General features: G+C 42.6%; 1 long non-coding RNA gene across 4 annotated transcripts in view; it reads left to right on the top strand.

The window, feature by feature from the left end:
* Nucleotides 1-22,727, top strand: part of LOC106569685 (uncharacterized) — a 49,762-nt gene extending 27,035 nt beyond the window's left edge. For all 4 annotated transcript variants that reach the window (XR_014380373.1, XR_014380374.1, XR_014380372.1 and 1 more), the window contains 2 exons: nucleotides 7,556-9,463; nucleotides 22,281-22,727. This is a non-coding gene — a long non-coding RNA (uncharacterized LOC106569685). The remainder of the gene's footprint in view (nucleotides 1-7,555; nucleotides 9,464-22,280) is intronic.
* Nucleotides 22,728-24,645: the final 1,918 nt, after the last annotated feature.

Raw genomic sequence — 24,645 nt, 5'->3', positions numbered from 1 at the left:
CTAGTGAGTGTGTGTGTATATATAGTCTAGTGAGTGTGTGTGTTTATAGTCTAGTGAGTGTGTATATAGTCTAGTGAGTGTATATATAGTCTAGTGAGTGTGTGTGTTTATAGTCTAGTGAGTGTGTGTGTTTATAGTCTAGTGAGTGTGTATATAGTCTAGTGATTGTGTATATATAGTATAGTGAGTGTGTGTATATATATTCTAGTGAGTGTGTATATATAGTATAGTGAGTGTGTGTATATATAGTCTAGTGAGTATGTATATATAGTCTAGTGAGTGTGAATATATAGTCTAGTGAGTGTGTATATAGTGTGTATATATAGTCTAGTGAGTGTGTATATATAGTCTTGTGAGTGTGTATATATAGTCTAGTGATTGTGTATATATAGTCTAGTGATTGTGTATATATAGTCTAGTGAGTGTGTATATATATATATATATATATATAGTCTAGTGAGTGTGTATATATAGTCTAGTGAGTGTGTGTATATTGTCTAGTGAGTGTGTATATGATATTGTGTGTATTTAGAGTCTAATGAGTGTGTATATGGTGTGTATATGTAGTCTAGTGAGTGTATATATAGTCTAGTGAGTGTGTATATATATATATATATATATATATATATATATATATAGTCTAGTGAGTGTGTATATATATATATATATAGTCTAGTGAGTGTGTCTATATATATATATATATATATATATATATATATATATATATAGTCTAGTGAGTGTGTATATATACTGCTCAAAAAAATAAAGGGAACACTTAAACAACACATCCTAGATCTGAATGAAAGAAATAATCTTATTAAATACTTTTTTCTTTACATAGTTGAATGTGCTGACAACAAAATCACACAAAAATAATCAATGGAAATCCAATTTATCAACCCATGGAGGTCTGGATTTGGAGTCACACTCAAAATTAAAGTGGAAAACCACACTACAGGCTGATCCAACTTTGATGTAATGTCCTTAAAACAAGTCAAAATGAGGCTCAGTAGTGTGTGTGGCCTCCACGTGCCTGTATGACCTCCCTACAATGCCTGGGCATGCTCCTGATGAGGTAGCGGATGGTCTCCTGAGGGATCTCCTCCCAGACCTGGACTAAAGCATCCGCCAACTCCTGGACAGTCTGTGGTGCAATGTGGCGTTGGTGGATGGAGCGAGACATGATGTCCCAGATGTGCTCAATTGGATTCAGGTCTGGGGAACGGGCGGGCCAGTCCATAGCATCAATGCCTTCCTCTTGCAGGAACTGCTGACACACTTCAGCCACATGAGGTCTAGCATTGTCTTGCATTAGGAGGAACCCAGGGCCAGTATATGGTCTCACAAGGGGTCTGAGGATCTCATCTCGGTACCTAATGGCAGTCAGGCTACCTCTGGCGAGCACATGTAGGGCTGTGCGGCCCCCCAAAGAAATGCCACCCCACACCATGACTGACCCACCGCCAAACCGGTCATGCTGGAGGATGTTGCAGGCAGCAGAACGTTCTCCACGGCATCTCCAGACTCTGTCACGTCTGTCACGTGCTCAGTGTGAACCTGCTTTCATCTGTGAAGAGCACAGGGCGCCAGTGGCGAATTTGCCAATCTTGGTGTTCTCTGGCAAATGCCAAACGTCCTGCACGGTGTTGGGCTGTAAGCACAACCCCCACCTGTGGACGTCGGGCCCTCATACCACCCTCATGGAGTCTGTTTCTGACCGTTTGAGCAGACACATGCACATTTGTGGCCTGCTGGAGGTCATATTGCAGGGCTCTGGCAGTGCTTCTCCTGCTCCTCCTTGCACAAAGGCGGAGGTAGCGGTCCTGCTGCTGGGTTGTTGCCCTTCTACGGCCTCCTCCACACCTCCTGATGTACTGGTCTGTTTCCTGGTAGCGCCTCCATGCTCTGGACACTACGCTGACAGACACAGCAAACCTTCTTGCCACAGCTCGCATTGACGTGCCATCCTGGATGAGCTGCACTACCTGAGCCACTTGTGTGGGTTGTAGACTCCGTCTCATGCTACCACTAGAGTGAAAGCACCGCCAGCATTCAACAGTGCCCAAAACATCAGCCAGGAAGCATAGGAACTGAGAAGTGGTCTGTGGTCCCCACCTGCAGAACCACTCCTTTATTGGGGGTGTCTTGCTAATTGCCTATAATTTCCACCTGTTGTCTATTCCATTTGCAGAACAGCATGTGAAATTTATGGTCAATCAGTGTTGCTCCTAAGTGGACAGTTTGATTTCACAGAAGTGTGATTGACTTGGAGTTACATTGTGTTGTTTAAGTGTTCCCTTTATTTTTTTGAGCAGTGTATATTCTAGTGAGTGTGTATATATAGTCTAGTGAGTGTGTATATATATATATATATATATATATATATATATATATATATATATATATATATAGTCTAGTGAGTGTGTATATATATTCTAGTGAGTGTGTATATATAGTCTAGTGAGTGTGTATATATATATAGTCTAGTGAGTGTGTATATATATATATATATATATATATATATATAGTCTAGTGAGTGTGTCTATATATAGTCTAGTGAGTGTATATATAGTATAGTGAGTGTGTATATATAGTCTAGTGAGTGTGTATATAGTCTAGTGAGTGTATATATAGTGTGTATATATAGTCTAGTGAGTGTGTATATATAGTCTAGTGAGTGTGTATATATATATATATATATATATAGTCTAGTGAGTGTGTGTATATATAGTCTAGTGAGTGTGTATATGATATTGTGTGTGTGTATATAGTCTAATGAGTGTGTATATAGTGTGTATATATAGTCTAGTGAGTGTGTATATAGTCTAGTGAATGTGTATATAGTGTGTATATATAGTCTTGTGAGTGTGTATATATAGTCTAGTGATTGTGTATATATAGTCTAGTGATTGTGTATATAGTGTGTTTATAGTCTAGTGAGTGTATATATAGTCTAGTGATTGTGTTTAAATTGTCTAGTGTGTGTGTATATAATATTGTGTGTATTTATAGTCTAATGAGTGTGTATATAGTGTGTATATATAGTCTAGTGAGTGTATATATAGTCTAGTGAGTGTGTATATATAGTCTAGTGATTGTGTATATAGTGTGTATATATAGTCTAGTGAGTGTATATATAGTCTAGTGATTGTGTATATATAGTCTAGTGAGTGTGTATATATAGTCTAGTGAGTGTGTATATATAGTCTAGTGAGTGTGTGTATATTGTCTAGTGTGTGTGTATATCATATTGTGTGTATTTATAGTCTAATGAGTGTGTATATAGTGTGTATATATAGTCTAGTGAGTGTATATATAGTCTAGTGAGTGTGTATATATAGTCTAGTGATTGTGTATATAGTGTGTATATATAGTCTAGTGAGTGTATATATAGTCTAGTGATTGTGTATATATAGTCTAGTGAGTGTGTATATATAGTCTAGTGAGTGTGTATATATAGTCTAGTGAGTGTGTGTATATTGTCTAGTGAGTGTGTATATGATATTGTGTGTATTTATAGTCTAATGAGTGTGTATATAGTGTGTATATATAGTCTGGTGAGTGTATATATAGTCTAGTGAGTGTGTATATATAGTCTAGTGAGTGTATGTATATAAATATATAGTCTAGTGAGTGTGTATGTATGTATAGTCTAGTGAGTGTGTATATAGTGTGTGTATATAGTCTAGTGAGTGTGTATATAGTATAGTGAGTGTGTATATAGTCTAGTGAGTGTGTATATAGTCTAATGAGTGTGTGTATATAAATATATAGTCTAGTGAGTGTGTATGTATAGTCTAGTGAGTGTGTATATAGTGTGTATATATAGTCTAGTGAGTGTGTATATAGTCTAGTGAGGGTGTATATATAGTCTAGTGAGTGTGTATATATAGTCTAGTGATTGTGTATATAGTGTGTGTGTATATATAGTCTAGTGAGTGTGTATATAGTCTAGTGAGGGTGTATATATAGTCTAGTGAGTGTGTATATATAGTCTAGTGAGTGTGTATATAGTGTGTGTGTATATATAGTCTAGTGAGTGTGTGTTTATAGTCTAGTGAGTGTGTATGTAGTGTGTGTGTATATATAGTCTAGTGAGTGTGTGTTTATAGTCTAGTGAGTGTGTATATAGTCTAGTGAGTGTATATATGGTGTGTATATATAGTCTAGTGATTGTGTATATAGTGTGTGTATATATAGTCTAGTGAGTGTGTATATAGTGTGTGTATATATAGTCTAGTGAGTGTGTATATAGTCTAGTGAGGGTGTATATATAGTCTAATGAGTGTGTATATATAGTCTAGTGATTGTGTATATAGTGTGTGTATATATAGTCTAGTGAGGGTGTATATATATTCTAGTGATTGTGTATATAGTGTGTGTATATATAGTCTAGTGAGTGTGTGTTTATAGTCTAGTGAGTGTGTATGTAGTCTAGTGAGTGTATATATGGTGTGTATATATAGTCTAGTGATTGTGTATATGGTGTGTATATATAGTCTAGTGAGTGTGTATTTGATGTGTATGTATAGTTAGTGTGCGTAGGGTCAGTACCATTAATTGACTATTTAGCAGTCTGGCTATTTAGCAGTCTGGCTTTTTAGCAGTCTGGCTATTTAGCAGACTGGCTATTTAGCAGTCTGGCTATTTAGCAGACTGGCTATTTAGCAGTCTGGCTATTTAGCAGACTGGCTATTTAGCAGACTTATGGCTTTGCGGTAGAAGTTGCCTCAGACCCTGTTGGTCCGAGAGCTGATGCTCCGGTGTCGTTTGCCGGACGGTAGCAGAGTGAACAGTCTATGGCTTGGGTGGCTGGAGTCTTAGCCAATTTTTCAGGCCTTCCTCTGACAACGACTGGTATAGAGGTCTTGGGTGGCAGAGAGCTTGGCCCCAGTGATTTACTGGGCTGTCCGCACTGCTCTCTGTAGCACTTTGCAGTCAAGGGCAGTGTATTTTCCATACCAAGTGGTGATGCAGCCAGTCAAGATGCTCTCAATGGTGAAGCTGTAGAACTTTTTGAGGATCTGAGGGCCCATGCCAAATCTTTTCTTTCTCCTGAGGGGGAAAAGGTGCTGTCGTGCCCTCTTCACCACTGTGAGGATGTGTGTGGACTATGTTAAGTCCTTAGTGATGTGGACACCAAGGAACTTGAAGCTCTCAACCTGCTCCACAACAGCCCCGTCGATGTGGATGGGTGCGTACTCTCCCCTCTTTCTCCTGTAGTCCACGATCAGTTCCCTGGTCTTACTGACACTGAGGGAGAGGTTGTTGTCCTGGCAACACACTGCTAAGTCTTTGACCTCCTCCCTGTAGTGGTGACACACAGACAAGCACTGTATCTCTCTCTCTCTCTCTCTCTCTCTCTCTCTCTCCACATACACAAACACACCCCTCTCTCTCTCCACATACACAAACACACCCCTCTCTCTCTCTCTCTCTCTCTCCCTCCCCCATTTTCCTTTCAACTCTCCATCCCTCTCTCTCTCTCTCCTCTCCTGTCTTTATAATGCAGTGCCTTTACTCTGTGCTTGGTGGAAGGCTGCCCTGAACTAACATTGTCCACCCCACTCGCCTCTGCTGGTGAGGAATGGGGAGTTAACACCCATGTCTGAACCTTCTCAATGGGAGCATTGTGTCTGGAATCTTCCTCCACATAACCCCCCTCTGCATAGGGCATCGTGGCTGCACCCCTGATCTATCTGGTCCCACTCACTACTCTTTCCTATCTGAGGCAAACACACTCGCTCATAAGCATGCACTGAAATTCAAAGGACACACACGGACACACACACACACGGCCACACAGCCACACGCACACAGAGGAGTTCTGTACTCCAGTCCTCTACTGAAATACAAGGTCAACCATTACTTTCGTACCACTACCAACCTTGTTTTTTTACCAACATGTTAACTAAAACCTTAGGGATGACTGAGACAGGGAGACAGGGGTTTCAGAAGACTTGAGGAATCCTTGGGGATGACTGAGACAAGGGTTTCAGAAGACATGAGGAAACCTTGGGGATGACTGAGACAAGGAGACAGGGGTTTCAGAAGACTTGAGGAATCCTTGGGGATGACTGAGACAAGGAGACAGGGGTTTCAGAAGACTTGAGGAAACCTTGGGGATGACTGAGACAGGGGTTTCAGAAGACATGAGGAAACCTTGGGGATGACTGAGACAAGGAGACAGGGGTTTCAGAAGACTTGAGGAAACCTTGGGGATGACTGAGACAAGGAGATAGGGGTTTCAGAAGACTTGAGGAAACCTTGGGGATGACTGAGACAGGGGTTTCAGAAGACATGAGGAAACCTTGGGGATGACTGAGACAAGGAGACAGGGTTTTCAGAAGACATGAGGAAACCTTGGGGATGACTGAGACAGGGAGACAGGGGTTTCAGAAGACTTTAGGAAACCTTGGGGATGACTGAGACAGGGAGACAGGGGTTTCAGAAGACTTGAGGAAACCTTGGGGATGACTGAGACAGGGGTTTCAGAAGACTTTAGGAAACCTTGGGGATGACTGAGACAGGGAGACAGGGGTTTCAGAAGACTTGAGGAAACCTTGAGGATGACTGAGACAGGGAGACAGGGGTTTCAGAAGACATGAAGAAACCTTGGGGATGACTGAGACAGGGAGACAGGGGTTTCAGAAGACATGAGGAAACCTTGGGGATGACTGAGACAGGGGTTTCAGAAGACTTGAGGAAACCTTGGGGATGACTGAGACAGGGGTTTCAGAAGACTTGAGGAAACCTTGGGGATGACTGAGACAAGGGAGACAGGGGTTTCAGAAGACTTGAGGAAACCTTGGGGATGACTGAGACAGGGGTTTCAGAAGACATGAGGAAACCTTGGGGATGACTGAGACAGGGAGACAGGGGTTTCAGAAGACATGAAGAAACCTTGGGGATGACTGAGACAGGGAGACAGGGGTTTCAGAAGACATGAGGAAACCTTGGGGATGACTGAGACAAGGGTTTCAGAAGACTTGAGGAAACCTTGGGGATGACTGAGACAGGGGTTTCAGAAGACTTGAGGAAACCTTAGGGATGACTGAGACAAGGAGACAGGGGTTTCAGAAGACTTTAGGATCCTTGGGGATAATATCAGGAAGATATTAGTGTGAATACTGAAATTATAACTAATCAGATGGTGATATAAGGTATTGCAGTATATTATTCAAACTAAAACCAAAAAATGCGCAAGCTTTGTTTTCACTCTTAGTGTGTAGTAAATTGTATATGGCAATAATGCTTTGAAATGAACATCTACCATTTTGTTATTATGAACATAAATTCAACGTATGCAAGGCATACTGTGGGTTTATGCATCTATTGTGTTACCGCCCTGTCTTTGCATTTCTGTAGAGTTTGTTTGTGTCTAGTAGTCTTGGGGCTACGCTACTAAAGCGCAAGTTGGCATTTGCTTTCCACATCTCCAACATCAAAGAGCTGGTGTAAAACATTTGCATTTGCATGAAGCGGAGAGATGTCGAATGCTAAAGGTGAAGTGTAAAAAATATATATATAACTCTGTATTTGTCTCCTTTCACAGATGGAGGATGAGAAAAAGAAAGAGAGTGGGCGGATGGAGTGAAGGATGAAGGCTGGGTAGACAACTGAACAGAGACAGGCCCTATGCGGCAGTTCATTCGTTCATCGCCATGGGCTCTTGTCCTCCTCTCTCCTCCCCTGGTCTATACTCCCATCACAGGGTCATTTGGAGTGAGTGAGGCCCAAAAACAGAGCTTGTGAGTGGGCTGGCAATGCAGGAAGAAGTCCCTGCTGGTTACCAGCACCTCTGAAGCTAACGGCAAAATAAATCAATATGGAGAAGACAATGTTAGCCCACAGCCTAGGGGCCTGAAGACCTCCAGAGGAGAGGCCCATCTCAACCTTGCTCAGCCCCAGCCAAAGTTCCTGAGACTGGGCCTGGGTCCCTACCCGCACTGGGTGTGTGTGGTTCTGCTGCTGGAGGGGGCCTCCCAACAAACAACACATGATACACGCTCTCCTGAGTTATCGTTTCTTTTTTTGAAAGAATGCTTAAGGGGATATCCCTCTCTTTATTTCTCTTTTCTTAAAAATAAGATTGACATACTCCCCTACCTTCCCTGTGTTGCTGTGTGTAAATGCTGGCAGAAGGGTTCACATTTTGATTCAGACTTCAAATCCACTCACTGCTTATTCCCTGGGACACTTTTACATTTGACAAAGAGACAGTTTACACTGGTGTGCTTCCTCCAAAGCAGTATACAAACCACAACAACCACTAAAATTGACATTTTTTAAAACATATTTTTATTAGGCTCTTTATTGTTCAATTCCAATGTCTTTTTTTATTTGGCATGATCAAAGACCATAGACAGACGACTAAAACCCAGGCCCAGTAAAACCCATGTCAGATCTCCAATCAACACTGTTCCTTCATTCTGACCAGCTAGAAAAAATGGACGAAAAGGATCCTGGACAACACAAGACCACGAAAAGGATCCTGGACAACACAAGACCACGAAAAGGATCCTGGACAACACAAGACCACGAAAAGGAGCAGTACAGATGACTAGACACTCCCTGAAGAACACAGTACCAGCAGAGACACGCATACAGTGAGCGCCAAAAGTATTGGGACCGTGACACATTTTTTTGTTGTCGTTTTGGCTCTGTACTCCAGCACTTTGGATTTGAAATGATACAATGACTATGAGGTTAAAGTGCAGACTGTCATCTTTAATTTGAGGGTATTTTCATCCATATCGGATGAAAATTACAGCACTTTTTGTAAGTATTGGGACAAATTCACTTATATGTGTATTAAAGTAGTCATAAGTGTAGTATTTGATCCCATATTCCTAGCACGCAATGATTACATCAAGCTTGGGACTCTACAAACTTGTTGGATGCATTTGCTGTTTGTTTTGGTTGTGTTTGAGATTATTTTGTGCCCAGTAGAAATGAATGGTAAATAATGTATTGTGTCTGTTTGGAGTCACTTTTATTGTAAATAAGAAAATAATATGTTTCTAAACACTTCTACATTAATGTGGATGCTAACGTGATTACAAATAATCCTGAATGAATCCTGAATAATGATGAGTGAAAATGTTACAGATGCATAAATATCATATCCCCAAGTCATGCTTAACTTTCACCATTACAATAACAGAGGTTAGCATTTTTTTTGGGGGGGGGGGGGTAACATTTGTGTGTATGTTACTTTCTCACTCATCATTATTCAGGATTCATTCAGGATTATCCGTAATCATGGTAGCATCCACATTAATGTAGAAGTGTTTAGAAACATTATATTCTTATTTACAATAAAAGTGACTCCAAAATGACACATTACATCTGCACTTTAACATCATAGTCATTTCAAATCCAAAATGCTGGAGTACAGATCCAAAACAACAAAAAATGGGTCACTGTCCCAATACTTTTGGAGCTCACTGTATCTTATCTGGTAAGAACATACTTTTCCACTGTTACACACACTGACAGTACTTCTTTCCAATACTGAGCAATTCCCTGTAATTCCCTATAATTCTCTCTAATTTAAAAATCACATAAACAAAATTATACCTGTATAGCCCCCATCATAATATGGTTGTGAGAAGAAAACGAACACATAACCCACACATCCGCATTGCTCTCGAGGAGTATCTCTTTCCTTACATATGCACTGTACCCTGCTATTGTCTGGTAGTGTTATGTACTAGGACTAGCCCGTAATGGTGGGTCTCCATCACACCCCTTCTTTCTTGGTGAATGTGCCAGCTGTCTGTTATAAGGCTTTAGTGCCAAGCTACCATCGTAGTCACGGTAACACAGCGCCGTTGTTTACATCCAGACGGGCACAGCCTCAGACAAAATGGCCACCGCTCAGTTCCTCTGCCAAAGATGGCGGCCAGCGGTGTCTCTGTTCTAGCACCATCTGTGCGACCGTTACCTTGCCCGCCATATGGAAATCTAGGCTAATAGCATTTGCATATCCACTTGATTTAGTAAGCGTGGGTGCTGACAAAGCTAATTCCTCGTAAACATGCCGTAGAGGTGGTGAGTGTCTGTACGCTAAGTAGAAAGGCTTGTCACCGCTGTTCGTTTCCCTCGTGCTGTGTGTGTGTGTGTGTGTGTGTGTGTGTGTGTGTGTGTGTGTGTGTGTGTGTGTGTGTGTGTGTGTGTGTGTGTGTGTGTGTGTGTGCGTGTGTGTGTGTGTGTGTGTGTGTGTGTGTGTGTGTGTGTGTGTGTGATATTGTGTTTTATAGCTGTTAATGTGGCTGGAATAGAAGGAGTGATCTGGCGGTGTCATATGAGGCATGTGTGTGTCAGTCTGGGACATTCCCCCGTATGCAAATCACTCACTGTACAGAGAGACAGGGGCTTTCGTTAATCAAATGCCCCGGACACACACACGCTTATTTGCACGTATACACAGACATGCAATGCACACACATCACAGACACGCGTGGGCGCTCATTGGCACATGCGCACACACACACACACACACACACACACACACACACACACACACACACACACACACACACACACACACACACACACACACCCCCCCGCACACGCACACACGCACCCAGACTGTAATTGGGGATTCCCAGGCCCAATGAACTCCAGACAGACCATAATAGCCTCATTACCATGCACATTGGTCTCTCATAGTGGGTCGTCTGGTTTCCATGGCATTGGACACAACTATATGTATAGAACCCAGTCGCCAAGCTGTGGTGTAACCGACTCTGCCATGACGGGATATAATAGAAGTGAGAGATGAAATGAGAAATGTAGGATGAGAGGGGATCGTTGTCTTTTGAGCTGATACTCTCCTTATTGCTAAAATACATCTCTGATAATATTGCTTCAAGCATCTCCTTGTCATTATTTTCAAACATGTCAGACAGATGGGGAAAAATAAGGGGAAAAATGCTCTTAAAATACATTTAAAAAACTCTTATGTGAGGCATAATTTCATAGCACATTTTCTCATCTGAGTTGTCTAGTAACTAGCCGGTACTGTCAATTCATTCAAATTATATAGTCTGGGAATTAGGAGGATAAAGATGAATGTCTGAAACATCCTCTGGCGCATTGTTCCCACAGTTATATTTAATTGAGCGTCTCAGTTTTTGGCCATTAATTAATTTGAGGCGAATGGTCTGAGCAGCTGAGCAACAATGCGGTCTTCGTATTTGCATTCGCCCATGCAGCTAGGCAGCTGCAGCAGTTAGCCCTGTACAGTTGGCTATACTGTGGGCAAAATGGCGGTCACGCGAATCATAGGGTCTGTCTGACGATCGTGGGAGCGGAGGGGAGGGGGCAGCGGAGAGGGGTGATGGGGGGGTACATTGGGTGGTTTTGGGGAGTCTGGGTGAGGGGGAGCGGAGGGGAGGGGGCAGTGGAGAGGGGTGATGGGGGTGGGGTACATTGGGTGGTTTTGGGGAGTCTGGGTGAGGGGGAGACTGGGGGGTGATTTGGGGGTCTAGACTTGAGGGGTTGGAGGGCATGGGGGATGTGTTTCGGAGGGTTGAGCGTTTGGGGGGGGGTGTAACTGTCTTGTTTGCCCAGAAACTATTAATAGAGGGTCCAGGGAGGAGGGGGGATAGCATGTCTGGGTCTGAATATGTGAGTCATTTACATATTCAGTGCAGCGAGGGAGCCCATATGCTGTCCGACGACCCAGACATATACACAACCCCGGTCTCCCCATTAGCGGAACACAATCATCCTTCGCTCCTATCAAAGGATTACGCTTTTTTAAATGTGTGAAGGAACGGCCACGCTTTAACAAGGAGGGAGAACACACACCATCAGTCACAACATTACAGTAAAGAGCTCTAGTCTCATGTTGAATACATTAATGATATTCTGCATCATTCTGTCCAATCAGAGGACGGAAGACTGATTGGAGCCAATAGAAATGGATAATAAAACAGGAAGAGGAAGCAAGAAGGAGCGAAGTAGAGAGTTTACCCCTGCAATGCCAGAGAGGGAGAAATCAACCACACTATAAACTCTGAGAGAGGAAGGAGAGAGGAGAGGAGAGGAGAGGGGAGGAGAGGAGAGGAGAGGAGAGGGGAGGGGTACTGGTGAAATATGAAAGTGCTACGGCAGGTCGAGAATCTGTAATATAGAGACATACGTTTGTGCAATTCACAAACAATACAATACGACTTAATGAATACTCTCAGAGACAGTTAAAAACATGTCATTGACATCAATTCGACTGAGATGTTCAGTATTAGCAGTGAATACTGGACATATGACGTAGAAATGAGTTCTGATAGAGGTTTTGGTCTCTCGGTATGACAAAGGGAGATTGCTCTACAGTCATAGACCAGGGTAGTCTTGTGGCACACTAATCTGAGTATAGTGAGGATATCGCCAATGGAATTCATAGCGATCGCTCATTACGAAGTGCAAATGATTTAAGGCAGGGTTTGGGGGGCTCGCCCATACTAAAAGAGGGTTTAGAGAGTGATACTAAAATATGGTTTAGGGAGTTACACTAAAATATGGTTTAGGGAGTGATACTAAAATATGGTTTAGGGAGTGATACTAAAATATGGTTTAGGAAGTGATACTAAAATATGGTTTAGGAAGTGATACTAAAATATGGTTTAGGAAGTGATACTAAAATATGGTTTAGGAAGTGATACTAAAATATGGTTTAGGAAGTGATACAAAAATATGGTTTAGGAAGTGATACTAAAATATGGTTTAGGAAGTGATACTAAAATATGGTTTAGGGAGTGATACTAAAATATGGTTTAGGAAGTGATACAAAAATATGGTTTAGGAAGTGATACTAAAATATGGTTTAGGAAGTGATACTAAAATATGGTTTAGGGAGTTATACTAAAATATGGTTTAGGAAGTGATACAAAAATATGGTTTAGAAGTGATACTAAAATATGGTTTAGGAAGTGATACTAAAATATGGTTTAGGGAGTGATACTAAAATATGGTTTAGGGAGTGATACTAAAGTGGGTTTAGGAAGTGATACTAAAGTGGTTTAGGGAGTGATACTAAAATATGGTTTAGGGAGTGATACTAAAGTGGGTTTAGGAAGTGATACTAAAATATGGTTTAGGGAGTGATTCTAAAATATGGTTTAGGGAGTGATAGTAAAATATGATTTAGGGAGTGATAGTAAAATATGATTTAGGGAGTGATACTAAAGTGGGTTTAGGAAGTGATACTAAAATATGGTTTAGGGAGTGATTCTAAAATATGGTTTAGGGAGTGATAGTAAAATATGGTTTAGGGAGTGATAGTAAAATATGATTTAGGGAGTGCAGAGCTTGTGAGGGAAAGAACTCAGACAGCCAGACACAGAGACACAATGAGGATCTCCATAATGTCCTATATGAATACTGCTTTGTGCTGGTGATGGAGAGATGGACAGGGGGGTGAACAGGCTGGTCCTGGAGGTCTGGACTGGGAGCCTGGGAACGTCAAGTAAATATATGCAGAACAGGCAGGCACTGGCTAGACGGACACCAAGCCCAGAATGTCTCTGCAGCAGGTGAAAGAGGACCCCAGAGTTCAAGGGTCAAGGCCAAAGGGGGGACCGAGGGGCCAGTCTCTCTCTCTCTCTTTGTAAGTGTGTGTGCGTGTGTAGGGCCACCACTCTGTCTGGGTCTAGCTGGATGCTAATGAATGTACAGGGCTGTTTAATAAGCAGTAGCCATCTTTTGTTTGGCGATCAGAGCTCCTCTTTCAGATGAGGAGATGGTCAGACTGACTGCTACTGCAGAGATGGGAGTGAAGGGGTCCTCCATCCACTAGCGGTTCTGGGGGGGGGGGGGGGGGGGGGGGCGGGGGGTTCAGTGCCCCTGTGACAACAATTTTGGACCCCCTTGTGGCCCCCCTAAATGTGGAGTATGAAATAATTTTTACATAACAAATTTTTTCTAGCGTTCTTTTTTTACATCCGTTATTAGACAGTGGCAACGTGGAACACTAATGATTATGAACATGGTCTTTTGCCTGCTAATGCCTGCAATGCAGTGAAGAAAACAATATGACAACAATAACGTCTAATGTAACTGGCCCCAGCTTGGCCCCCCCAGTTCAAATGGTCTCGAACCGCCACTGCCTCCATCATCTGCAGTCACTCAGACCCTCTGGAATAACAGACAGGCAGACTGCCTCAGGTTAGACCTCCCCTACTGAAAGTGTGAGATTGTTTTATGATTGACATTCTGATTTCAGGCATTCCGGAAACTTCCCTGACAGCAGGGTTGGGTAGGTTACTTTCTAAATGTATTCCGTTACTCCTCAACCCTGCCTGTCAGCTACTAAGACATGTTAGGAAGCACGTTATATGTGAAACATTTAGAATGCAGTGTGTTCCACCTGCCTGATCGATCCTGTAATAAGACATAAAACTGCATTGTATTGCATTCACTTTAAAACATGCACTATTAAAGGTCCAACCTGTAACAGATTAGTTTCTATGAAAAGCATTAGTAGAGAGGAGTCGCCCACACTCCGCCCTTACTCTCTCTTCCATCCAAACCATTCAGTTCAGCCTTCCCCTGCACTGTGAGTGCTGTACCTCTATAGCCTCATTATAATCCGTGGTAGGTCTTTAAGAGAGGACACCATTACCTCATCAGGATCTCTCCAAAGGGAGGAAGTGAGTGAATGGGTGAAGGAGGGCAGCTCTAACTCTCTCGCTTCTCTCCTTTATGCGTTGGGTTGTAGGCTTCATTAGCTGTGCTGAAAGGCACAACTCCTTCCCAGTCTGCTCAATAGGCCCATAGACCCTGTCTTACTATCCCTGAGTTTCAGAATAGTGTGTGTGTGTGTGGGCGTGCGTGAGCATATGTAGTGTCCCAACCTTCACACGCCACAATGCCTCAGATTCTCTCTCAGACTTAAATCAAGCCTAGCAGTGAGTCAGTCTTTCTCTCTCTGACTTAAATCAAGCCTAGCAGTGAGTCAGTCTTTCTCTCTCAGACTTAAATCAAGCCTAGAAATGAGTCAGTCTTTCTCTCTCTGACTTAAATCAAGCCTTGCAGTGAGTCAGTCTTTCTCTCTCTGACTTAAATCAAGCCTAGCAATGAGTCAGTCTTTCTCTCTCAGACTTAAATCAAGCCTAGCAATGAGTCAGTCTTTCTCTCTCAGACTTAAATCAAGCCTAGCAATGAGTCAGTCTTTCTCTCTCTCTTGTCTGTCTCAGCTCTCTCTTTCTTTCTGCCTTCACATTGACTGATTTTCTATATCAGCTCTCAGTCCTTATTCTTAAATCCTTGTTTTATTGATTCACACCTTTATTTTCGTCTCTACCTCTATTGTCTTATTTGGTCATCTCGTCCTCTATTGTCTTATTTGCTCATCTCATCCTCTATTGTCTTATTTGGTCATCTCATCCTCTATTGTCTTATTTGGTCATCTCATCCTCTATTGTCTTATTTGCTCATCTCATCCTCTATTTGCAAAATGGCAGATCCTGAAGAAATATCTCAGCCCAGTTTTGCTCATTCCTATGCAAATAGTTCACACACACATATATGCAGGCACGCGCCCAGACACACACACACACACACCCACCCACCCGCACGCACGCACGCACACACACACACACACACACACACACACACACACACACACACACACACACACACACACACACACACACACACACACACACACACACACAGTCAGCTGGGCAGAATAAACCCTGATAAAGAAGAGTGGATTCATCCCAATCGTACGCTGTCTGTGGACGGCTATGTGGGGGCCTAGTCTGGCGAGTGGGAGGAGACGTGTGTAACGGTGGGTCCTGGGAGGTGATCAACAGTGGGATGATTAGCATGGCCAGCTGCCATTCATCCCTGGTTTTGTTCATTGTTACCAAACGGCATTAATGAGTCTAGAAACACATTGAGAGCTATTCTGATGCCGCCACAACTATCTCTGCTAATACCCACACCACACACACGTGAACATGCACATCCATGCACACCTCATACAGACGTAGGATGATGAAATGAGTTTTTCAGCTAGCTTCCCTAAGCCATTCCTCTCTTGCCTGAGACTCAAGTCGTTCTCTCCCTCATCTTCCTCTGTCTGTCAGTCAAGTTCAAATCAAATTTTATTTGTCACCTACACATGTTTAGCAGATGTTAATGCGAGTGTAGCGAAATGCTTGTGCTTCTAGTTCTGACAGTGCAGTAATATCTAACAAGTAATCTAACAATTCCACAACTACCTACTACACACAAATCTAAAGGGGTGAATGAGAATATGTACACATACAGTTGTAGTGAGAAGTTTACATACACCTTAGCCAAATACATTTAAACTCAGTTTTTCACAATTCCTGAAATGTAATCCTAGTAAAAATTCCCTGTCTTAGGTCAGTTAGGATCACCAGTTTATTTTAAGAATGTGAAATGTTAGAATAATAGTAGAGAGAATGATTTATTTCAGCTTTTGTTTCTTTCATCACATTCGCAGTAGGTCAGAAGTTTACATACACTCAATTAGTATTTGGTAGCATTGCCTTTAAATTGTTTGACTTGGGTCAAACATTTCGTGTAGCCTTCCACAAGCTTCCCACAATAAGTTGGGTGAATTTTGGCCCATTCCTCCTGACAGAGCTGGTGTAACTAAGTCAGGTTTGTAGGCCTCCTTGCTCGCGCACGCTTTTTCAGTTCTGCCCACACATTTTCTATAGGATTGAGGTCAGGGCTTTGTGATGGCCACTCCAATACCTTGACTTTGTTGTCCTTAAGCCATTTTACCACAACTTTGGAAGTATGCTTGGGGTCATTGTCCATTTGGAAGACCCATTTGCGACCAAGCTTTAACTTCCTGACTGATGTCTTGAGATGTTGCTTCAATATATCCACATAATTTTCCTCCTCATGATGCCATCTATTTTGTGAAGTGCACCAGTCCCTCCTGCAGCAAAGCACCCCCACAACATGATGTTGTTACCCCTGTGCTTCATGGTTGGGATGGTGTTTTTTGGCTTGCAAGCCTCCCCCTTTTTCCTCCAAACATAACGATGGTCATTATGGCCAAACAGTTCTATTTTTGTTTCATCAGACCAGAGGACATTTCTCCAAAAAGTACAATCTTTGTCCCCATGTGCAGTTGCAAACCGTAGTCTGGCTTTTTTATGGCGGTTTTGGAGTAGTGGCTTCTTCCTTGCTGAGCGGCCTTTCACGCTATGTCGATATAGGACTCGTTTTACTGTGGATATAGATATTTTTGTACCCGTTTCCTTCAGCATCTTCACAAGGTCCTTTGCTGTTGTTCTGGGATTGATTTGCACTTTTCGTACGAAAGTACGTTCATCTCTAGGAGCCAGATCGCATCTCCTTCCTGAGCGGTATGACGGCTGTGTGGTCCCATGGTGTTTATACTTGCGTACTGTTGTTTGTACAGATGAACGTGGTACCTTCAGGCGTTTGTACATTTCTCCCAAGGATGTACCAGACTTGTGAAGGTCTACAATTGTTTTCTGAGGTCTTGGCTGATTTCTTTTGATTTTCCCATGATGTCAAGCAAAGAGGCACTGAGTTTGAAGGTAGGCCTTGAAATACATCCACAGGTACACCTCCAATTGACTCAAATGATGTCAATTAGCCTATCAGAAGCTTCTAAAGCCATGACATCATTTTCTGGAATTTTCCCAGCTGTTTAAAGGCACAGTCAACTTAGTGTATGTAAACTTCTGACCAACTGTAATTGTGATACAGTGAATTATAAGTGAAATAATCTGTCCGTGAACAATTGTTGGAAAAATTATTTGCACAAAGTAGATGTCCTAACCGACTTGCTAAAACTATAGTTTGTTAACATGGAATTTGTGGAGTGGTTGAAAAACAAGTTTTAATGACTCCAACCTAAGTGTATGTAAACTTCCAACTTCAACTGTAAATATTTGGACGAGTTCATCCCCCAATTTATAATATTACTATTGTCTACACTCTGGATCACTCGAAAGTTAAAGAACTGTCCTCTGCACTGATTTATAGAAATGTGGTCTGGTGTGAGTTGAGTTGGAGCCCCCAGTTTAAATCTATCTGATGGACTCCCAGTGTAACCCCTGTTGACATTCAGAGGACTGATAGCATAGCACAGTTCACAGAATAGATTCTAGTACAGTATGTAAATCATAGATAGTCGTTGTTTATATGTTACTGTTCAGATTTTTGCATGTCTTTTAGTCTAGGTCACACCTTGCTCACAGGTTCTAAAAAACAATTAAAACCATGGAGGGAAAGAGGGAGGAGAGGAATGACTCAGAAATAGCGGCTTTGCTATCTGCAGTCGTGAGGGAGGGAAGGAGGGAGGGAGAAGGGGAGGGAGAGGGAGGGAGGGAGGGGGGAGGGAGGGAGGGAGGGGGAGCGCGCAGAAAGAGAGAGAGCACGCAGAAAGAGAGAGCACGCAGAAAGAGAGAGAGATCGTGCAGAAAGAGAGAGTTTAGAAAGAGGGGGGTGAAGTGAGAGTGTGAACAATGCTGTGGCTTGGTTATAGGATCCTCAGGGAGAGAAACACATAGTTCCCTGCTAAGTGAGTCAGGACTGGGCTGGCTGCATGGGTCTCTGTTCCGGCAGCAGAAAACTCAGCGCCTCACGTTGAAAGTAAACCTGCCTCTCTCTATTTGACCTAGGCCTGCATCATGCAGCAGGACTAACCATTTATGGTTCAGCTTCTTAATTATCCATGCATTCAGGATTCAAATGACAGAAGTGCTGGGCACTCTCTTAGCAACGGAATAAGCATTAGAAATAGTTATGTTGGTCTAGCCTACTATTCATGGTGCTCCTGAAGAGTAAAGGTTTGATTTCAAACCTGTAGGATTTGCATGCATGATATACAGTGTAGTGATGACATGTAGACAATAGTAAAGAGTAAACACAGTTAGGAAAGGTGGTTGAGAAATGTGTTAAATTACCTTGGAAACAGGTGTAGCTGTTTAATGGCTTCATAAACATAAGGAAGGAACACAACTCTGCTGGTGTTTTTAAACTGATGTAACATATTGGTTCACATCACTTTCCTTCCATTCTCATCTTCCAGTCCAAGTTCGCTTTGTGTAGTTTACATAAAGGACGTTCCAGGAGGTGTGTGTGTGTGTGTGTGCTAGACAAGCGTGCAGGCATATGTGTGTGTGTGTGTCTAACAGACAGTCCCTGACCCTTGACCCTAGCCTGCTGTGCGGCTGTAGTTCCCATAGTCATGGGGCCGTAGCCACACACGGGCATGCGCACACACAGCAGCTCTATTGGCCTAGCTGTCCCCCGGCCACCCATTCAGGACTCAGTCATGGCCACTTAAAGCACAGCAGACTGAGACGAGGTGTGATCCAATGACATGTATTTGTATAATGAGCGGGCCGCGGGGACGTCTTTGTTGGACGGACACAATATCAGGAACAGGAACAAAAAGAGAGGGACAGAGAGAGGGCGGGAGGAGACAGAAAGAGGGAGAGAGGAAAAATGGGAGAGAGAAATGGTGGGGAGAGCAAGAGAGAGGGAGAGAGAGAGAGAGGGTGGGGAGAGAAAGAGAGAGAGATAAAGAGAGAGAGAGAAAGAAAGAAAGATAAAGAGAGAGAGAGAATGGGCAAGCCCCCCTGATGGACATATTCAGCTCCTGTGTTTCCCCCTCTCTCTATTTCTTCAATACACACAGATGGACACTATCCCCATATCCACCAAAACACTTATTATTTCATAATTTCCTCAGATTAAATGACCACCAGAGAGCAGAGTGCAGAGTAACTTCTAATTGGACTTCATAATTAGACTAGTCTATCTGGAAGTACTGATAGAACAGCATTCAACACTCCTGACATGGATAGGAATCAGACAGTCTGAACTGAACCCAGACACGACCAGGATGATCCACTACGCACCCCTCTCCCCCAGTCCTCTCAACCCCAGTCTGGTGTGGGTGGACTACCCCATAACCACCCCTCTCCCCCAGTCCTCTCAACCCCAGTCTGGTGTGGGTGGACTACCCCATAACCACCCCTCTCCCCCAGTCCTCTCAACCCCACTCTGGTGTGGGTGGACTACCCCATAACCACCCCTCTCCCCCAGTCCTCTCAACCCCAGTCTGGTGTGGGTGGACTACCCCATAACCACCCCTCTCCCCCAGTCCTCTCAACCCCAGTCTGGTGTGGGTGGACTACCCCATAACCACCCCTCTCCCCCAGTCCTCTCAACCCCAGTCTGGTGTGGGTGGACTACCCCATAACCACCCCTCTCCCCCAGTCCTCTCAACCCCAGTCTGGTGTGGGTGGACTACCCCATAACCACCCCTCTCCCCCAGTCCTCTCAACCCCAGTCTGGTGTGGGTGGACTACCCCATAACCACCCCTCTCCCCCAGTCCTCTCAACCCCAGTCTGGTGTGGGTGGACTACCCCATAACCACCCCTCTCCCCCAGTCCTCTCAACCCCAGTCTGGTGTGGGTGGACTACCCCATAACCACCCCTCTCCCCCAGTCCTCTCAACCCCAGTCTGGTGTGGGTGGACTACCCCATAACCACCCCTCTCCCCCAGTCCTCTCAACCCCAGTCTGGTGTGGGTGGACTACCCCATAACCACCCCTCTACCCCAGTCCTCTCAACCCCAGTCTGGTGTGGGTGGACTACCCCATAACCACCCCTCTCCCCCAGTCCTCTCAACCCCAGTCTGGTGTGGGTGGACTACCCCATAACCACCCCTCTCCCCCAGTCCACTCAACTGCAATTACCCCAGTCTGGTTGGTTGGATGACACCCTTACCACTCTTCTCCCCAGTAGCCCTTACCACCCCTCTCCCCAGTCCCCCCAACCCCAACAACAGGGGGACAGGGAGACAGGGGGGTGCCATAATTAAGCCTTGTGTCTGAAACAGTGTCTGCCCCAGTCTACATGGATTGTCAATGTCTGAAACTGTTTCTAGCCATGTATTGTGGTCTATGGCTGAGCCTCACTATTAAGTCCAACCCCTCTGCCAGGCTGTTACTGGTACTCACTCATCAGTATGTCATATCGGTCCCCAATAATGTTATGTTGTAAAGTACACATGTTGACATTCTGCCGTCCAGAAGAGTTGTGTTTGGTTGTTTGGTGCCTATGCACAAAACACATCTCTATCCCTATACTGCAAGCTTATATTTTTCCCACTTAGAGAGGAATTTAGGATCTGACTTAGATTTCTCTCTTTGTTGCACTGCATAAAATGTGACTCCAACCAGACATATTTTTTTTATTGATATTGTGCTTTCATGTCCTTATGGAATCTAGTCTATTGCATTTGGATATTGGTTTCTGGTCAAAATATGTAGATCTGAATTGAGATCTTGTTTTAAACTGGGCGTGGCTGTCTTTTATGATCGATCGTTATGACTGTTACTATTCCTTATTCGAAATGAACATAAACACACCAGGAAGTGATGTTAGCCTAATGGACATTGTGCAGTGCAGACAAGTCATAGGGCCATGACATTGCAAAAGCCAGACAGGAGACGTGTGTCTCTGAGTGTGTCTGTGATTGTGTCTGTGTTTTCCCAGAGGTGTCATTTTGGGGGTCCTAGCTGACTGCTCTTCCTCTAAACACCCCCATCCCAGACATAGAGGTCAGGGGTAGGGGGAGCCCAGACACACACACACACACACACACACACACACACACACACACACACACACACACACACACACACACACACACACACACACACACACACACACACACACACACACACACACACACACACACAGGCTGTGTGTGCTGACCTGTGTCTATGTGCAGACTGAGGGGACAGACACACGATAACCGCAGGACTGACGGTAGGAGATGGGAGAGAAACACATGGACAGTGTGTTTCTTATGTGCATCACCACTTTCATTACCCACAGCACATACACACACATACAGCATCATCACCCTGCCATTGCAGTAGCCTGTATCAGCACCGCTATACTCCACTAGCATTCTGGACTGACAGCAATAGTATCTTACTGCATTTCTGTGTTCAAATAAATCTAATCAAATCTAATTTTATTTGGCACATGCACCGAATACAACAGGTCATTTTGGATGTCCTTGCCGTGAAATGCTTACTTACAAGCCCTTAACCAACAATGCAGTTTTAAGAAAATTGAGTTTAGAAAATATTTACTATATAAACTAAGGTAAAATATATATATATTTTTTATTGTCCACAGAGTGGTTTCAGTAGTATTTTAACAGCATTGAACAATTGAAAGACACACATATGATCTAACGCATTGTCTTTCTGTGTCCTTACAGACGAACATGTGAGCGTGAAAGAAGGAAGGCGCTGGATTGGACCAACCGGATCACAAGACCTTGTGGAGCTCTCCCATTGGTTCACCTAAGAAAAGAGCGGGAAAAAACACTCCTTTGACTTCAAGCTTTCTATGAAGATTCATGGGATGTTGAGTAAAATGGACATCTAAAACTGGACAAAATCCCAATACAGAAATTGCCTCTTCAATATTGCTATTTAATAATGATGTACACTCACCCCCGTTTATCATAGCTGACTGTTGCTTTCTGTTCTCTGAAACCATTCTATTTTTTTGTTGTTTCAATGATCACATATAATTAGTTTAGTCTTTTGAACAGATTTTTTTATGAAAAAAATCCGTGTGTATGTATAATATCTAATTGATGCTGAGTACGGTAATAATAGAACAGAGAAATATATCAATAAAACTGCTTTGTTTTCTGAAAGCATTTTGAATCTTTTTTTTTATATATGTCAAATAATGTTTTGACTCGTGGCTTTATTTAATTATCACCTCCTAAGAGTTATCTTTGTAATTTACAAATATTGTAACGCAAAGAAAACTACGTCTGTTTTGAATTCAAATTCCACTTCACATATCACATGCAATAGAATAAATATAGTAATCAGAGACTTTAACACCCAGTAGAACCCAGCTTCATAAATGAATACAGAATCTCAATGGATGAAAGGAATAGTAAAATCTCTATGGAGCTGACTCTGCCAGTCCAGCAAGCACCCAATACCAGTGGTGTAAAGTACTTTAGTAAAAATACTTTAAAGCACTACTTAAGTCGTTTTTTGGGGTATCTGTACATTACTTTACATTTTTGACAACTTTGACTTTTACTTCACTACATTCCTAAAGAAAATAATGTACTTTTTACTCCTGACATTTTCCCTGACACACAAAAGTACTCCTTACATGTTTAATGCTTAGCAGGACAGGAAAATTGTCTAATTCACTTATCAAGAGAACATCCCTGGTCATCCCTACTGCCTCTGATCTGGCAGACACACTAAACACAAATGCTTCGTTTTTAAATTATGTCTGAAGTGTGCCCCTGGCTATCGGTAAATTTAAAAAATAAGAAAATCGTGCCATCTGGGTTGCATAATATACGGAATTTAAAATGATTTATACTTTTACTTTCGATACGTAAGTATATTTTAGTGATTACATTTACTTTTGATACTTGAGTATATTTAAAACCAAATACTTCTTAGACTTTTACTGGGTGACGTTCACTCTAACTTGAGTCATTTTCTATTAAGGTATCTTTACTTTTACTCAAGTATGACAATTGGGTACTTTTTCCACCACTGCCCAGTACCTCCCCAGCGGAGCCTCAGTGAGGTGGGTTACTACCCCTTCAGTGACCTGGGTGACTGCCCCCTCAGTGAGCTGAGGAGTGTCCCTGCACAGAGATGAACATGCTGTCTCTGTGCCCAGACCCATGCCCATTTTGGTACTTGCCAGTGCTAATATTGGGCTATTTGTATAGGTTAATATGAGAGTGCACACTATCATGGTACCTACAGAGCACAAGCCCATAAAAACATTCAAATGTATCTTATTTATAAAGATGTTTTTTAAATTCAACTCGAGCATTAGCAATCTTTTTGTGCTATGTTTACACATACATTTTCACAATTTCCAGTGAGTTTAAAGCTGTTTATTATGAACAAAGCATGGTTGATGAATATATTCTACTGTGACTGAAAACGGTCTGAACGTTTTTTATTGGAATCAAGAACTAGTTAATTTAAAGCTATAAAGATTTTATTACTGTAAAGCCTGCCTAATTTTTCATACTGTATGTGGGCTACTATATGGAGATAACGAGTTAAAAATCAATGGCAATTAAAGGATTTCAATTTGCGATTGGTGTACAGGCCTATTCGTTTTGGAAAGTGTAGTTGTCAATTTTAGGCTACACATTCATTTACCAACGACACTGGGGGGGGGGGGGGGGTCATGTACGATAAATTATATCTAAAGTCCTATTTAATTTTTGGTTTAAAAGAAGTGTAGACCTAGGCTGTACGTTACAGGTTATATGCCAACATTGTACGCATAGACAAGGCATACAAAAGCCATGTAGACATTGGTGTAAATTACTGACGAATAATAAGGTGTAAATGGAGATTTTTTGTTGTTGATTATTAAGCCATCTAAAAATCTGTAAAATGTGTAGAAAATATTCGTACAATATTCTAACAATTCTAGTAAGTTGTTATAACCTCTTGATGTTAACAACGCCAATCATCCTAAAACTGGCGTTAATAATTGTGTAGGCTAATAACAAAGTTTAGGCTAATGTAACATTCATTTTTTTGTTCACCCTAAATATTTTTTTCGAT

Source organism: Salmo salar, chromosome 14, assembly GCF_965601325.2.
Source record: "Salmo salar chromosome 14, fSalSal1, whole genome shotgun sequence".
In the NCBI taxonomy this organism is placed as follows: domain Eukaryota; kingdom Metazoa; phylum Chordata; class Actinopteri; order Salmoniformes; family Salmonidae; genus Salmo; species Salmo salar.
This window is presented reverse-complemented; position numbering and strand designations above follow the sequence as displayed.